The sequence below is a fragment of the Chiloscyllium punctatum genome, chromosome 2 (assembly GCF_047496795.1).
Source record: "Chiloscyllium punctatum isolate Juve2018m chromosome 2, sChiPun1.3, whole genome shotgun sequence".
In the NCBI taxonomy this organism is placed as follows: Eukaryota; Metazoa; Chordata; class Chondrichthyes; order Orectolobiformes; family Hemiscylliidae; genus Chiloscyllium; species Chiloscyllium punctatum.
This window is the reverse complement of record NC_092740.1, coordinates 149,041,866-149,059,802: the sequence shown is the minus strand read 5'-3', so window position 1 is coordinate 149,059,802 and position 17,937 is coordinate 149,041,866. Positions and strand designations below refer to the sequence as shown.

At 42.1% G+C, this 17,937-nt stretch overlaps 1 long non-coding RNA gene across 2 annotated transcripts in view; it reads left to right on the top strand.

Annotated features, from left to right (window-relative positions):
• The first annotated feature begins 1,909 nt into the window (after positions 1 to 1,909).
• Positions 1,910 to 17,937, top strand: part of LOC140491841 (uncharacterized) — a 55,975-nt gene continuing 39,947 nt past the window's right edge. For both annotated transcript variants that reach the window (XR_011963440.1, XR_011963439.1), the window contains exon 1: positions 1,910 to 2,200. This is a non-coding gene — a long non-coding RNA (uncharacterized lncRNA). The remainder of the gene's footprint in view (positions 2,201 to 17,937) is intronic.

The following is a 17,937-nucleotide window of genomic DNA, read 5'->3' as shown; positions in this document are numbered from 1 at the left end:
AGAATCTTCCAAACACACAAGCCCTGCCATATAGGACACGGGCAGCAGTTGCTTGGGAACACCATCACCTGCAAATTCCACTCCAAGCCATCATGACTTAGAAATATATCACTGTTGCTTCACTGTCACTGGGCCAAAATCTTGGAATTCCCTCCCTAATGTCCTTTTGGTGTGCTACAATAGTTCACAAAGTTAAAAATCACACAACACCAGCTTATAGTCCAACAGGTTTATTTGGGTGATAACCTGATGTTGTGTGATTTGTAACTTTGCTCACCCCAGTCCAACATCGGCACTTCCACATATGGTTCACAAAGACAGCTCACCAGCCCCTTCTCATAGACAACTAAGGATGGGCATTAACTACTGAGCCAATCAACAAAGTCTAAATGACTAAAAATAAATAATGAAGGGTGGATTGTTTGCAAACGTAGAGAAGGTGTAGATGTGCTTTCAGATAGTATTATTGGGAATACTATGTAGGTGGTAAGTAGCATGGGGGAGGGCAATTGACAAAGATAGGTGATTGGAGGACTTTAAAAGTAACAATACATGAGGAGAAGCCATTGCAAATGATTCACTGACTGCCTTTAGTTCCATAAGAATGAACCCAAGCAAGGGCAGTTCCACTCTCCAGGTCTCATGAGAGAACATGTTGGAAAATGATGATGAGATTGACTGGAAAGAAAGCTTTAATCAGAAGAGCAACAGGCTGTTGGTGGGGGTATGCTGATCACCAGAGGAGAGGGAGGGTGAGGGAAAGGGGAAGGAGACTGGGTCTGCTGACTATAGCTGAACGCTTTAGCCTACCACTCTGAAAGAATAATGAGACAGAGGCAAGAGGAGGCCACCAGGTTCAATCTCCATGAGATTGTCCTAAAATTAGGGAATATGGGGATCTCTTAAGCGACTGATGTTGAGCAGTCGGAATAAGGGCCATTGCCTTAACATAGCAGTATTCACCCCAACAGTGATTAACAAAATTACCAGTATCTTTAATAAGCAATGGTCTAGTGGTGTTATTGATAGACTGTAAATCCAAAAACCCAGGTAATGTTCTGGGGACCTGGGTTCGAATCCTTCCAAGGCAGATGGTGGAATTTGAATTCAATTCTAAAAAATCTGGAATTAAATGTCTAATGATGAGTCCATTGTTGGAAAAACCCATCTGGTTCACTAATGTCCTTTAGGGAAGGAAACTGCCATCTTTACCTGGTCTGGCCGACATGTGACTCCAGACCCACAGCAATGTGGTTGACTTTTAACTGCCCTCTGGCCAATTAGGGATGGGGCAATAAATGCTGGCCTCGCCAGTGACACCCACATCTAGTGAATGAATTCAAAAGGGCCATTTCAGTCCAGTGGCCGGCTGGAAAGTTGAATGGAGACAGTCAGACATGGAGTCGTGAGAATGATGGTGTTCAAAGAGAAGCTGTAATTTTGTGTCATGAGTCTCGGAAGCGGGATAACTCGGTGTTTACTGGATGTGAACTTGCGCGCTCAGTTTTGAAACGGTTCGCCCATTTAACAAAATGGGAAGATACAACAGGTTTAATTCCCCCTCCCGGAAGCAAATCTTTAAAAAGAAAACAAATGTCTGAACTTATTTTGGAAGAATTGCAATCTTGTAATGTCACGGATGTTGTAATTACAAGGCTGGGGTAAATGTTGGGAGTATTAGCAGGAGCAGGAAGTTTCACAGACTTATTGATAGTTATTGAGATTGTGACCCTCTTGACTGGAGGGAGCCCAGGCTGCCGAATTCTAAAGGGAGTGTTGGGTTCTTCAGGCGGGCTAGCCAATGCTCAAAGAGCTTTTCCTTTTCATGTAAAGGCAGTTGGAAGAATGTGCAGTACTCTCTTTGAAAAGGTGCGCGTCTCTCCCACACACTGGTAGTGTTTGACAGCAGCGTCCAGTCTACTCTCTCTCGAGATCCGGGCTGCAGATTTCGGTGCGGACTGGAAAACAGACTTGGAATCAAACCGGAGGGAGCCAGGCTGACAGCAGCTCCTGTGTTGCTTTGGTCAGGTGCAGTGGGTAACCGCTTCCCCTCTCCTTTTTACTTTTGCTGAACGCATGGAGAAGATGCACTTTGCAATAGACAGTGAGGGATCCCTTTTCCCGCTGGACGCGAGGGGATTTCATTCGAGGAGTTTATTGAATTCACTTTACCTGCCAACGGGATTTCTCACACACTCAGGTAGGCTCAAAATGGAGAGTCTGCATTCAATACAATGCATCTCCCTGAACCGTTTTATAGAAGTGGATCAGGAGGTTTTTAAAGGCAGAGGAAGTTAGAGGAATTGAGTAAAACTCCTCGAACTTTAGCAGAGGAATTCATAAACTCAGAGACGTTTACCTATTACTTATCTATGCTGTTTAACTCTGTGATCCGCCTGTATTGCTCGCAAGAGACAGTTTTTCACTGTGCCTCGGTACAAATTCAATTCAAATACAAATTCAGGTGTAACTGTAGATTAATAGATAGATCATAGACCAATCAAATGCAATGTAAAAGAGACAGAATCTCAACTGAATCTGATCCAGATGACCAGTATGGTTTGCGGTTAGATATTATTCAGGATGGAAGAGTTACAGTAAGCTATTTAGCGATTCCGATGGGAATTCAAGTCTGAGTTTGGGATCTTACTTCGCTGTGCGATGGATTTGCTTTAACACCACGTCATTTCAAACCATGGTATTTGATCCAAACTCGGAAAGAAATGGAAATGCATTAATTAACGAGCTGCGAAGATTAAATGTGCGAGCCCGTGATCGATGCAAACCGTTTCTCGAACACCGCTGCTCTGTGATTTTGGTTTTTATTTTGGAAAAAAATGTTAGAGTCACCAAACAACAATTCAGCAAAGCGAATTGGGAAATCATTGGAAAGTAGGGGGTTACCGATTAAATTTTAATAATGACAGGTTAAGATCCAGATATTAAACTGAAACATGTTAAAGTTATTCGAAGTAAAATGAAAGGACTTGAATCTGGTACAACGCGTTGTATTTGCAAATGACATTTCTCTTCGCTTTTTTACTGACTGCGTTAATGTTCGTCGTCGGTCTAATTTTTGTAAAAATACAGGCAAGACTGCTCACTAACGCTCGAACGAATTCAACACCCATCAAATAGCAAATTTCAGGTCAATGTTCCCCAACGTGTTTGTGCCTTTTTTTGAAAATTTTACTAGTGAGAATTCCACATCAAAGATCTCGCAGCCACTTTGGAGATTGTAATCTACACATGAACAGGCACAGACTGGAGATCTCCCTGAATCACATGTTAACACAATTTTACAAAAACCAAACTCTTCCCAGAATCTTGGAAAACACACTTTTTTTCCGACCAGAGTTTATGCCTTGACCATAATGAACTCAAAAGTACTCGTCTGGATCTCCGAAAGAAAGCCAGTGCAGTTGGCAAATTAATCTTTCACCCTCTGCCAAGAATATATAGGGCATTTGAAAGAATCGCACATAATTTACAGCAGAAACGGGCCTTTGGGTCCCGTGTGCCGATGTCAGTCTGAATGGTAACTACCTCTCTAATAATTACTCTGCGTACGAATTTTATGTCTCTAATAATTTATTCTCATTTTTTAAAAAATGCCTGTGTTAATCTGTGATTTTGTTCCCTGATTTATTCGCTCCTCTCCCCCTTTAAACCCCTGCATTTCCTTAGACCAGTTCCTTATAATCTCACATCAGAGCTCCTGCTTACCTACAACAGAATTAGTCTGCCATTAAATTCATTCTGCACGTTTGCCAATGTCCTGTTGTGTGTTGTGACCTTCTCCTCCGTGTTAAACACACTGTCAAATTTAGCGTCTTTCACATACTTTGGTAACATACTTACAATTCCTGCAAATCTCTGTCCACTATCTGTCAATCTGAACAATTCTCTTCGGTCACTTACTCCCGATTTTCCGTTCTGCAGCTAAATTATTATCCATTCCCCACCTTTTCTAACACATTTGCTCTGACCTTAGTGCAAAAAAAAAGTAATAGCATAATATTTTGTTTAAATCTGGATGTGTATTTAACACGTTTTTTTTGTTAGGGTGTAGAGTATTTCTCAAACTCAGGTGATAAAATGATGAGAGCCTCGAAGTTTTAGAGCTGACTTTAAACATTACATAGGCTTTCTTTTCTCATTTTAGCAGATTATATGTCAGTGGTCTATAAACTGAGTGAAGCAAATTGTATATGAAGGAGGTAATGGCCCAGTGGTATTATCATTAGACTGTGAATCCAGAGACCCAGGTAATGTTCTGGGGACCTGGATTTTAATCCTGCCATAGCAGATGGTAATACAATAAAAATCTGGAATTAAGAGTCTAATGACGACCATGAAGCTGCTGTCAATTATTAAAGGAAAAACTCATTTGATTTCCTAACGCCCTTTCGGGAAGGAAACTGCCATCCTTACCTGATCTGTCTCCGTGTGACTCCAAACTCACAGCAATGTATGGTTGACTCTTAACTGTCCTCTGGGCAATTAGTAATGGGTAATAAATACTGGCCTGACCAGCAATACCTGTGAATGAATAAAAGTAGTGAACGAGGAGAGCCATTTTTGTGAACTCTGTGATTTGTAAGTTTTAATGTTTATTGAAATCTCAGTGAATGTGAACAGAAAAAACAGGCAATGAAATATCACTTTTTAATCAGACGTTCACAAGCATATTCAATTTTCATGTATTGTTTTTACAACTTTTGATAAAATGGATGGAGCAGGAGAACACCAATTAATCAGTATAAAAAGCAAGATATTCTTTCTTCTGTTTATCTCTGGGTAACTGTCTGTGTGGAGTTTGCACGTTCTCCCCGTGTCTGCGTGAGTTTCCTCCGGGTGCTCTGGTTTCCTCCCACAGTCCAAAAGATGTGCAGGTTAGGTGAATTGGCCATACTAAATTGCCCGTAGTGTTAGGTCAAGGGGTAAATGTAGGGGAATGGGTCTGGGTGGTTGCTCTTTGGAGGGTCGGTGTGGACTTGTTGGGCTGAAGGGCCTGATTCCACACTGTAAGTAATCTAATCTAAATCTAAAAAAAAGATGAATGAGGTCCCCTCCTCAGGTACACTGTGTCTCAATAAACACCCAGGTGCAGTGACCTACAGCAAATGTAGAATTTTTTGTGATGTAGCCAGTCTCAGCGGCATGATGAAATTGACACATCACTGTCATTGCCATCCTTACCCTAGTCTGCAGCTACTGGTCCAATGAAGAAAGTGGCACAACTCCATAGTGAAGTATAGCTACTTCTGACTGAGATGGTTTCAAGAGAAATGCCCCTGAAAACCTTAGATAGGTGAGGCCTTCTGTTTTGAGTCTTCTTCCGCTGCTTCCCTCTGCAAACAGCTTCTTCCCTCTGCTGCAACCCCTCACCATACTCCAGCCCAGGAGCAACTGTAACTTTCGTTGTCTCAACGTGAGGTAAATTTTCTACTTAGAGACCTTTCAAACTCTAACCACTCCTTATTACAATCCAACACCACTCCATCATGACTGAAAGAGCCTCTGTCAGTTTCTCCAGTAACTTAATACTGCCTCTGATTCTGTGGTAGCAAGAGAATGTCAAAGAAAACTCTTCTGAAAGTTGGATGGTGATACTCTTAAATAATGTGAATGGAAAGTCCCTTATACAACTGACTGCATGTTCAGCTGTGTGTCTTTAGGGGAGGGTGGGTAGTAACAGGATGTATGGGGTTCAAACTGGCAGGTTAATATGGAAGTTCAACATTAGATGTTGACTAATGGTACACTGTATGTATTCTGCAATATTCCAGTGCATGCAGAGGTTGCCTGCACTATCATTCTAAACACTGCTCTCAGCACAAGCCATTCACAAATTTGCCAAGACCTGCAACATCCTTCGCTCTGCTAGCTCCAATAGTTCTCATCCAGCACACTCTAAAGGCAAAACATTGCAGCCGCCAAGTTCATTAATCTAACAATTCAGTTCAGAATGAGGCACAAGCATTGAAGCCATGTCCAAGAAACTCAACAAATCCCAGCTCAAAATGTACAATTTCACCTGTCCCACCTTAGTAACCCAGCTCAATAAAACAGGAGCCCAGGCAGCAGGCAGTGCAAAAACAAGGCTCAAATGTTTGAAAACACCTTCAACAATAAGCACTGCTGCATGATCATTTCAGTCTCCTCTTGAGGTTCCCAACTTCACAGATGCAAATCTTCAGCCAATTCAATTCATTCCACCTGACATCAAAATGCTGAAGGCAGTCAATCCAGTAATGGTTGTGGGCCCTAACAATGCTCCTGCTGTAGTACTAAATGCTTGTGCACCATAGAGTCCTAGAATCACAAACACAGAAACAGACCCTTCAGTCCAACTAGTCCATGCTGAACATAATCCCAAACAAGATTGGTCGCATCTGCCTGCCCCTGGCCCATACTCCTCTGAAATTCATTCCACATGCAAGCTACCCTCTGTGTAAAGAAATTGCCCCTCATGTCCTTTTATACATCTCTCTCCTCTCAACTTAAAAATATGTCCCCTGCTCTAGAAGTCCCCCATCCAGGGAAAAAAAAACACCCACCATTAACTCTATCTATATCCCACATGATTTTATAAACCTCTGTAAGGTCACCTCTTAACCTCCTATACTCCAGTGAAAAAAGTCCCAGTTTGTCCAGCCTTTCTTTATAACACAAGCCTCCATACCTGGCAGCATCCTGCTAAATCTCTTTTGAACCCTTTCTAGCTTAATAATATTTTTCCTACAACTGGGCAACAAGAACTGGATACAGAACAAGCCACATCACTCGCCAAACTGCTCGAGTGCAACTCTAACATTGGCATCTCTGTAATAAAATAGAAACTTGCCTAAGTATGTCCTGTCCATAAAAGTAGAACAAGTTCAATCTGCCATTAATCATCAATCTGCCATTAATCATCAGCTTCGGCGTTGGCACTTTACTCCACAGTAACCTGCTCACTGTCGCTCAGTTTGTCTTTCATCAGAGCCATTCAGCTCTAGATCTCCTTCCAGTCTTCATCCAAAAATATAGCAAGGAGCTGAATTTGAGACATGAAGGCAGCATTTGAAAAGTGTCATGATTTGGAGATGCCGGTGTTGGACTGGGGTGTACAAAGTTAAAAATCACACAACATCAGGTCATAGTCCAACAGGTTTAATTGGAAGCGCACTAGCTTTTGGAGTGATGCTCCTTCATCAGGTGATGAAGGACTATCACCTGATGAAGGAGCGTCGCTCCGAAAGCTAGTGTGCTTCCAATTAAACCTGTTGGACTATAACCTGGTGTTGTGTGATTTTTAACTATGAAAAGTGTGGCATCAAACAGCCCTACCTAATCTGAAGTCAATAGGAATCAAGCAAAAACTCTTAACTAACTGTACAGATGTCAAGCACAAAACAACTTTATTGTGTTTGCTGTAAGCCAATCATCTCACTCTCAGGACATTGCTGCAGGAGATTCTCAGGTCAGTGACTTACGTTCAAGCAAGTTCACCTTTATTAATGACCTTCCTTCTATCATAAGTGCAGAAGTGAGGATGTTTGCTGATGGAATATCTCAGATACTGAAGCAGCCCTTGTTCACATGTCACAAGAGATGGACAACATTCCGGCTTGGACTGGTGGGAGGAAAGTAAGATTCACTACAAGCAAGTGTCAGGCAATGATACCCTGCAACAAAGAAGAACAGTTTGCACTGTCATTCAATGCCATTCCTGGTATCACCACTGGCAAAGACTTTGAACTAGATCAGCCACTAAATGTGATCAGAAAAGCAAGCCAGAGGTTGGAAGTTCTGCAGTGAATACCACACCCCCTGCCTCACCAAAGGCTGTCCACCTGATGTCTATGGGAACATCATCACCTGCAATTTCTCTTCCAAGTCATGCACCAATCCAACTTGAAACTGTGTCACCATTCCTCCATTTTCAAAATCCCTGGAGGTCTCTTCCTAATGATACACGCCACAAGTGTGATGGAATACTGCCCACTTGCCTGGATATATACATCTCCAAAAACACTTAAAAACCTTGAAACTGTCCAGTACAAAGCTGCTTGATTAGCACAACCTGCATTACTGTAATGATTTACCTCACCTACCGTAGACATATTAAGACTGTGTTATCTACTACCTACAAGATGCACTGGAGCAACTCGACATAGCCTGTGTAACAGCACCATTTGAACCATTGACATTATTTCGAAGAACAATGGCAGAATTGTGTGGGAATATCATCACCTGCAATTTCTCTTCCAAGTCATGCACCAATCCAACGTGAAACTGTATTACCATTCCTCCATTTTTAAAATCCCTGGAAGTCTCTTCCTAATGACATTATGGGTGTGTCTATGACACCTAGAATGCTTTGGTTCAAGAAGGCAGTTCACCGCCACATTTTCAGGGGCAATTAAGTTTGGGCAATAAATGCTTTCTAGTGATACTCACAGCCTATGAATTAACAAAATTAGATTTTCTTTTCAGCAGAAGGCATTGAAATGTTTTATGTCATTCCATAGCCACAGTAATACACGGAAAGCAGGGGAATGACAATCTACATGATATGCTTAAATTTAACAAAATGTAGAGCCAGTGTTCCCATTAGTGAAGTTTCAACTAAGACTGTAATAGTTGTCTGGTTTCATCATTCATTCTACGCACTGATTCACTGTTACCTGTGGTTCTATTGTATTCCCTGTGATCTAGAATTGAAAAGTAACTGTTTCTATTGTGTGGAGGTGCTGGTGTTGGACTGGGGTGGACAAAGCTAAAAATCACACAACATCAGCTTGTAGCCCAACAAGTTTACTTGGAAACACTAGCTTTCGGAGCGCTACTCCTTCATTAGGTAGCTGTGGAGCAGGACCATAGGACACAGAATTTATCGCAAGTGATCACAGTGTCATGCAACTGAAACGATATTATTTCATTTGCATGAACTGTGGTCTTTTGCTATAAATTCTGCATCTTATGATCCTGCTCCACATCTAATTGATGGAGAAGTAGCGCTCTGAAAACTAGTGCTTCCAAATAAACCTGTTGGGCTATAACCTGACGTGTGATTTTTAACTGTTTCTATTGTAACACATTGGTTGTGTACCTCAGTGACCATACAGTAATTTCACATCCCATTTACGAGTTACTTGAAATATCAAGCCTCCTCCTCTCTCTAAAAAAGTAAGGTTGAAAAATACTATCTCAAAATGAGCTGCTGTTTCATTGTGACATATTGATTTATTCTACATAAAATAGTGTTTTACATAAAATAAGGTACTCAGCTTTTGCAATGCCATGAACCCATTTCCTATCATCGAAAGCAAGCAGCTTCTGTCCGAAAGGGTAGTCTCAATCTCTCTCTCTGTCTCTGTGGGAGATAAATGGGTGTGTCTTTCTCTCTGTCTCTGTGGACGATAGAGAGAAAGAGACACCCATTTATTTGAAATTAGGCATTTTCACGTATCAATTAAAAACACTGAAAACAACCAATGCTGGAGATTACAGCGGGTCAGGCAGCATCCATGGAGCGAGCTAATTTTCTACATAAATCTACATGACTCTTTATCAGAGCTCAAATAAATCACTGCCTTGATTGAAATGCACGTAAGAAGCTAAGTGTCAATTTTGGTGAAACCCATATAATACATGGGGTAAAGCATCACTTAACTTTGGGGGTGGCACGGTGGCACAGTGGTTAGCACTGCTGCCTCACAGCGCCAAAGACCCGGGTTCAATTCCCGCCTCAGGCGACTCACTGTGTGGAGTTTGCACATTCTCCCCGTGTCTGCGTGGGTTTCCTCCGGGTGCTCCAGTTTCCTCCCACAGTCCAAAGATGTGCAGGTCAGGTGAATTGGCCATCCTAAATTGCCCGTAGTGTTAGGTAGGGGTAGATGTAGATGTAGGGGTATGGGTGGGTTACGCTTCGGCGGGGCGGTGTGGACTTGTTGGGCCGAAGGGCCTGTTTCCACATTGTAAGTAATCTAATCTAATCTTAACTACTTAGTTATCATTTAAAAAAAACACACATCATTAAAATAAAATAGATAAAACTGAAATCATTACCAGGCTCACAGGTATGAAATGGACACTTTGCATAAATGCTCATACTTTTTCCTGTGAACACTTTGTGACAGGACATCCAAGTAAAAATGTTTAATCAAAACAGTGATAACCTCTTTGCCATTTCCAAGCACTGTGTCTGAGCACAGGGCATTGCAGAATTATTGCTGTCTGTTTGCAGCTGCTCATATATTCAGAACCATCTGAATCTCAAGGCATTTACTGGTTCATTCAACAGAGCACATGAAAGGAGTTTATTAATTGCCAGTAAGTATTTTAAAGCATCATAAGACATTGTACACAGTTAATATATAATTATGAATATGTATATCACATTTCCGGTATAATTTCTTGCACTGTGCTCTCACTCTCAAATACAATATCTTCTCAAGCATTAGCACATTCATTCATCATCTTTATTACTGGAAATATGTGGTGTATTTGCCATTTCTTCCAATATAATGAATTAGAACTTCAATAAAATGTTCCAAAGTACATCAAATGGACTTTACACCATTGCTTGACACAACTAAAGAGATAAAGGACCAGCATTTATTGCATATGAAATAGATGGTGCCCAATTTAGAACTTCACACAGGTTCCATGGTGGGATAACCCCATATCACAGCTGACTGCAGTGTATCGTGTGATGCTTATGGATTTATGTGAACATGAGGAGAACATCAATCAAACCCTGTTCCACCAGTGTTCTGGAGCCACATTGATCTCCATTACATCATTTACATTCCCACTTGTGGGTTCAAATGCAATGGCATTACTAAATATTCTTCAGTGATTGAAGCTGTTTCTATGTCGTACAGCCTTCAATTCTGTAAGCAAATGTTTTTGGAACCAATTTCAATTCATACATTTCAGCCTGAGAACCAACCTGAGATTAAAATAGAAACTGGATTTTAAAAGGGGTTAAAAACAGTGGAAAGAGACTTTGTTCTAAACACAGTCTTGAGAGGAGGAATTGTAGTAAGGTTAAGGAAAGGGCATGTAACAGAGGGTTCAAGAACAGAATCAATTTGACAAGGTTAATGCAGAAAAAATCTGCAACTTCATTCCTTGTGTAATCTATAGATTACCCAATATTGGGATGGATATAGAGGAACAAATCTGCAAAGAAATTACAGACATAATGGAATAGTTATAATGAGGAATTTTAATTACCCAAACACAGACTGGAAAAATAGCATTGCAAAGAGCAGTAAGGACAAGTGATCTTAGATTGTGTTCAGGCGAATTTTCTTCTGCAGTATGTGTGCTACCCAACAGGAAAGGGGGCGCTACTGGACCATGTTCGTGGGAATGAAGTGGGCCAAGTAGAGCCATTGTCAGTGAGGGAACATTTAAGGGACAGTGATCATTAGATCAAAATGTGGTGATGGTGGAAAATGACAACTAACAATCAAGATTAATAATGATCAACTGAGAGAGAGCAGCCTTCAATGTGGCAAGAATGGAACCAGGTTGGATAGGCTGAAGTTCAATATTGGCAGGAAAAGTGCAGCTGGGCAATGGGCTACCATCTAAGAGGAGATAGATTGGACATAGTCAAGGACTCAGTGAAAGGAAGAGTCAGGGACCAAAATGGGAATTTAATTATGGAGGCAGGGTGGATGGCCGAATTGTTAAGTGAATATTTTGCATCCCTCTTTACCAACAATGTAGGAATAGCCCAAGCCGTAGTGACAAAAGAGGAAGCATAGTCATTAGAAGAACTTAAAATTCATGAGGAGAAAGTGTTGGATAAGCCATATGCATGTAACGTTGATCAGGCACTGGGACCAGGTGAGATTCAACCAAAGAAATTGAAGGAAGTGAAAGTGGAAATGGCACTGGCCATAATCTTTCAATTCTCTCTTCAATCCACTGTGCTGTTGGAACAACTTTTAACTTCTCTAAAAAAAATTATCGAAGGGTACGTTCAGCGATGACAGAGCAACTGGTTGGAAAATTGCAAGAAACGATTGTTCAAGACAGGATTAATAGTTACATGGAAAAATGTAGGCTAATTCAGAAGAGCCAACATTGGCTTGTTGAGGGAAGCTAACTAGATGCAGTTATTTTTTTGAAGACGTAATAGTGTGTTGATGAGGTCAAGTCTGTTGATAAGGTGTACATGGACTTCCAAAAGACATATAACACAGTGTCGCACACTAAACATGTGAGGAAAGTTATAGCTCATGGACTGAAAGGACCATGGATACAAAATTATCTGAGGGATGGGAGGCAGAGTACAATGGTCAATGGGTATATTACAGTCTGTTGGAAGGTTTGTCATGGAGTTCCACATGGGATCAGGATTGGGACCAACGCTTTTCCTAATGTTTAGAAATAATCTAGATCTTTGAGTGCAGGGGTCAGTTTAAAAGTTGATAGATGATACCAAATTCTGAAGCATTGTAAACTATGTCAGGGTAAGAATACAATTTCAAGATGACAGTAACAAGGTAGTGGAGTGGACAGAAAGATGGTAATGATGCATAAGTTAATTCTTATCAGTACAAAGACCTTGGAGTGACAATATAAAACAAATGGTGCTATTTTGAAAGATGTACAGTAGTACAGAGACCTGCGTAGAAAAGAACACAGATCATTAAAGGTGACTGGACAGTAAGAGAGAGCCATTAATGAAGCATACTGTATTCTAGGCTTCATTCATAGAGTCATAGAGTCACAGAGGTGCATAGCACGGAAACAGACCCTTCGATCCAACCCATCCATGCCAACCCAACCCAATATCCCAACCCAATCTAGTCTCGCCTGCCAGCACCTGGCCCATATCCCTCCAAGCCCTTTCTATTCATATACCCTTCCAAATGCCTCTTAACTGTTGCAATTGTACCAGCCTCCTCCAAGTCCTCTGGCAGCTCATTCTATACATGTACCACCCTCTGCGTGAAAAAGTTGCCCCTTAGGTCTCTTTTATATCTTTCCCCTCTCACCCTAAACCTATGCCCTCTAGTTCTGGACTCCCCGACCCCAGGGAAAAGACTTTGTCTATTTATCCTTATCCATGCCCCTCATAATTTTGTAAACCTCTATAAGGTCACCCCTCAGCCTCCGATGCTCCAGGGAAAACAGCCCCAGCCTGTTCAGCCTCTCCCTATAGCTCAGATCCTCCAACCCTGGCAAAATCCTTGTAAATCTTTTCTGAACCCTTTCAAGTTTCACAACATCTTTCCAATAGAAAGGAGACCAGAATTGCACGCAATATTCATAGGGGCATAAAGTACAAGAACAAGGAGGGTATGATGGACATTGATTGGACACTGGTTAGACCTCATTTGGAGTATTGTGTACTGTCCTGGCTATCACACTATGGGAAGGATGCAAATGCACTGGAACAGGTTTACAAGAACGACTCTAGAGACAAATAACTCCAGTAATGAGGAAAAGTTGGAGAAGTTTGGACTGTTTTCCTTTGAGAGTAGGCTAAGAGGAGACCCAATTGAAGTTTTCAAACTCACGAGGGGTCCAGAGAGAAACTGTTCCCACTCATTAGGGGACTGAGAATTAGAGGATACAGTTTTAAAATGTTTTGCAAAAGAATCAAATTGGAAATAAGATATAAACATTTTCAAATGGTTTGAGTCTGAAGTGCACTGCCTGCAAATGTAGTGGAGGAAGGTTTAAATAAGGCATTGAAGAGGGAAATGGATGATTATTTAAATAGAAACGACGCGCAGGGTTACAGGGAAAAGGCAAGAGATTGGCATGGAATGCTCAGAGAATCAGTGCAGACACTTTGAGCAGTTGCTGATGCCCCAGTAGTTACACATACGCTCAATCCCAGCAGCAAAGCTGCTGAAAACCTTAGCTGCCTAATTCTGTCTCTGAGTCTAGCCCGCCAGAGACGGATTTAGCAATGTAAACACTATATGCTGCCAGCGTATCACTCTTCATAATCAAAAGTAACTTTACATTAGGGACTATTTCAGGTGAACCCTTCAGTTTGCTCATGGGGTCATTAAACCATCAGAACCGTTTTTGTAAAATGTAACATTTCACATGATACGGTGAAATTTGCCAAACTGCGTTTTTCTTTACCTTGTTACCAAGGAGGTGGGACATTTGGCTCAGCTTTAAATGAGAGGTTTTAATTGTAATATTTATGGACTTGTAAAGAAGACGAGATGAAACTAGTCACTGCTCTCACTTGCTCTGGGCTGTCAGGTAAGGAGCACCTTTGAAATAGAATGAGTGAGTGACTCCAGTCAATCCCTGTTACCTTTCCAATACTTGGCCCCTCCTAAAGTGTTGCCAAAGTGCATGTACATACAAGGTTAAAATAAACGTTCGTGCAAGTCTGCTCGGATACTCTCTGAACTTGATGAGTTCCTTGCTGCTTATTTCAGCATTATACACACGTGAAGTTTTGTAATAGATTGGGATAGATCAAGAGTGACAGAAGGAAATGCTGGGGGGTGGTGAGCTATTCTCCAGGTAGCCTGGTCTTACTCCAGTTCAAGGTAAAAACAATGACTGCAGATGCTGGAAACCAGATTCTGGATTAGTGGTGCTGGAAGAGCACAGCAGTTCAGGCAGCATCCAAGTAGCTTCGAAATCGACGTTTCGGGCAAAAGCCCTTCATCAGGAATAAAGCAGTTCAACACCTGCACTTTAAAATAAGAAGGTCCTATAGGAAATGTATCCCATTGTGGTTTCATAATGACTGCATCTGTAGCAATCGAATCTAATCTAAGTGTTGATGAGCTTGAGTCTGAGCTTCCAACACTGCAACTCACCAAAGACGGGGAGAGTTACCTGGATGCTGTATTTCAGGAGGCAGTTGCACTCCTTAGATTAACTACCTCAAGTCTGGTCAGTGATCAGGGACAGGAGGGTGTGACTATGAGCAAGGCAGGTGGAGGGATCCAGGAGGTAGTGCTGGAAGAGCTGAGAGTGTGTTGCTGGAAAAGCACAGGAGGTCAGGCAGCATCCAAGGAGCAGAAGAATCGATGTTTCGGGCCAGAGCCCTTCATTAGGACAGATTTCCTGATGAATGGCTCTGGCCCGAAACGGGGGTTCTTCTGCTCCTCGGATGCTGCCTGACCAGCTAGCAACACACTCTCGACTCTGATCTCCAGCATCTGCAGACCTCACTTTCTCCCAGTGCTGAAGGAGCCTCAGCCCTTGAGCTTATCCAACAGGTTTGAGATTTTCGCTGCGTCTGTGGATGAGAATGTGGGTTGTAGAAAGGATGAGCCAACTGAGCAAAGCATCATGATAAAGGGAGCCATTCGAAAGGTGGGGTGGGGGGGGGAGGTAGAAATGAGGAAGGTAGTTGTAATCAGAGATAATAGATTCAGGGGAATAGCCATTGGTCTGTGTGGCCAGGAATGGAGTTAAGAAGGATGAGGGGGACTTGATTGAAACTTGCAACATTCTGAGAGGTTTGCATAGAGTGCGTACAGAGATAATACTTTCACTAGAAGGAGAAGCTAGGACAGCCTCAGGGTGAAGGGACGATTCTTCAGAACTGAGATGAGGAGGAATTTCTTCAGGAAGAAGTGATTAATCTGTGGTGTTCACTGTCACAGAATGCTGAGGAGGTCAAGTCATTGAATGTATTTAAGACAGAGTCAGAGAGGTTTAGATTAGATTAGATTAGATTACTTACAGTGTGGAAACAGGCCCTTCGGCCCAACAAGTCCACACCGCCCCGCCGAAGCGCAACCCACCCAGACCCCTACATCTACCCCTTACCTAACACTACGGGCAATTTAACATGGCCAATTCACCTGACCTGCACATCTTTTTTGGACTGTGGGAGGAAACCGGAGCACCCGGAGGAAACCCACGCAGACACGGGGAGAACGTGCAAACTCCACACAGTCAGTCGCCTGAGGCGGGAATTGAACCCGGGTCTCTGGCGCTGTGAGGCAACAGTGCTAACCACTGTGCCACCGTGCCGCCCACTAAGGTTCTTGACTGTAATAGGAGGAAGGGTTACAGGGAGAAGGCAGGAGAATAGGGTTTAGAAACACATCAGGCATGATCCAATGACAGAGCATACTTGATGGACCGAATGGCCTAATTCTGCTCCATGGTCTGACGGATTATCTTTTGGATGTTTCATATTCAACTGAGGAGTAGATGGCTCATGCTCACACTGAGAAATTGTTGCATTTTATCACAGATTGTTCAATTACGGCTTTCTGAATGGTTTATTTGGGAGGAATATCTTGAACTTGTGTCATGCCTTTTCCCTTATGGCATACAAATGAAGGGTGTTTTTAACATGTGCTCTCTGTGGGAATGTGACAACCAAGTTGTGCATAGCCATACCCTAATGTTTGCACAGAAGGATTTTATTGTCACCATCTTGGCGTATTTTCTGGAAAATGTGTTGTTGGTGGCAGAAATTCCATAAATTGGAAAGTTGTTAAAGTACAATGGAAAAATAAACATGGTTCTCAGCTAACAGCGGGTCATCAAAGCCAGTAACCCAATGAATTGCCGAGTGGAATTTGTCAAGAGTCTTTTCAATTGCACCTTAGCTTTCAAGTATCAACTCGATATTGGGACAGTTGTGCTGAATCCAAGTCCCTTCCTCCCAGCCTGCTATACATTCACTGTCCCCATAAACTGTGGGGTTTTATTTGCTGTCTTGGTGGATGTACATGTGTACCTTACTACTTCCCAGTGGCCCTGGCTTTAGTTTATCCTCGTGGATACAGGCTCGGTGAAGATTGTGTAAATAGGGTGGCAGTGAAATTGGTATATGGACTGGGAAGCACAATTCTAACATGGATTCAAACCCATTCATACAGTAAGCGTGATCTACTCGTTATCTTAAAGTAAAAGTTCTCTCTGGGCAAAACGAGCTGAGTAAAAATATAATTGATTGCTTTCTGCTTTCTTTACTGTGGTGTGTCTAGCTGCTGGACGATAGGGATACAACATTTAAGACGCCAGGCAAGAGAACAGCTTCTAAACTTGAATTCTCACTTTAATATTTGAAAAATAGAACTTGCAAACACAGTGAATATAACGATTTAACACACCAGCTCATGTGGGTTATCTCTTGTTCTGTCCCATGTTGCCATTAAGCATTGTGTGAGTGTCCGCAGCTGATCAGAATCAACGCTGAGAATCTGTCGGGCAATAAGCATGATATGTTTCAATGATGTTGTTGTATATTGGTTTTATTTTGATATTGCTGGAATTCACCTCCCCCCCCCTCCTGTTTTTTCCTGGTGGGGGAAGGGGATTGGGGGGCTGCTGTGTGAGATTTGGCTAATTGAGTCCCAGAGTCATACAGCACAAAAACAGCCCCTTCAGTCCACCCAGTTTCTGCCGAACATAATCCCAAACTAAACTAGTGCCACCTGCCTGCTCCTGGCCCACAGCCCTCCAAACCCTTCCTATTCATGTATCCATCCAAATGTCTTTTAAACATTGTAGTTGTACTCACATCCAACATTTCCTCAGGAAATTCATTCCACACGCGGACCACCCTCTGTGTAAAAAACTTGCCCCTCATGTCTTTTCATATCTCTCGCCTCAAACCTTAAAATGTGTCCCCTCGTCTCGAAATTCCCCATGCTAGGAAAAAACACAGCTCCCATTAACTTTATCTATACACCTCATTATTTTATAAACTTCTATAAGGCCGCCTCTCAACCTCCTACGCTCCAGTGAAAAAAAGTCCCAGCCTATCCAGCCTTATTTTATAACTCAAACCTTCCATACCCAGCAACATCCTGGTAAATCTCTTCCGAACCCTCTTTAGCTTAATAGTATCCTTCCTATAACTGAGTGACCAGAACTGCAAACAGTATTCCAGAAGAGGCCTCACCAATGTCCTGTACAACCTCAACATGACGTCCCAACTCCTATACTCAAAGGACTGAGCAATGAAGGCAA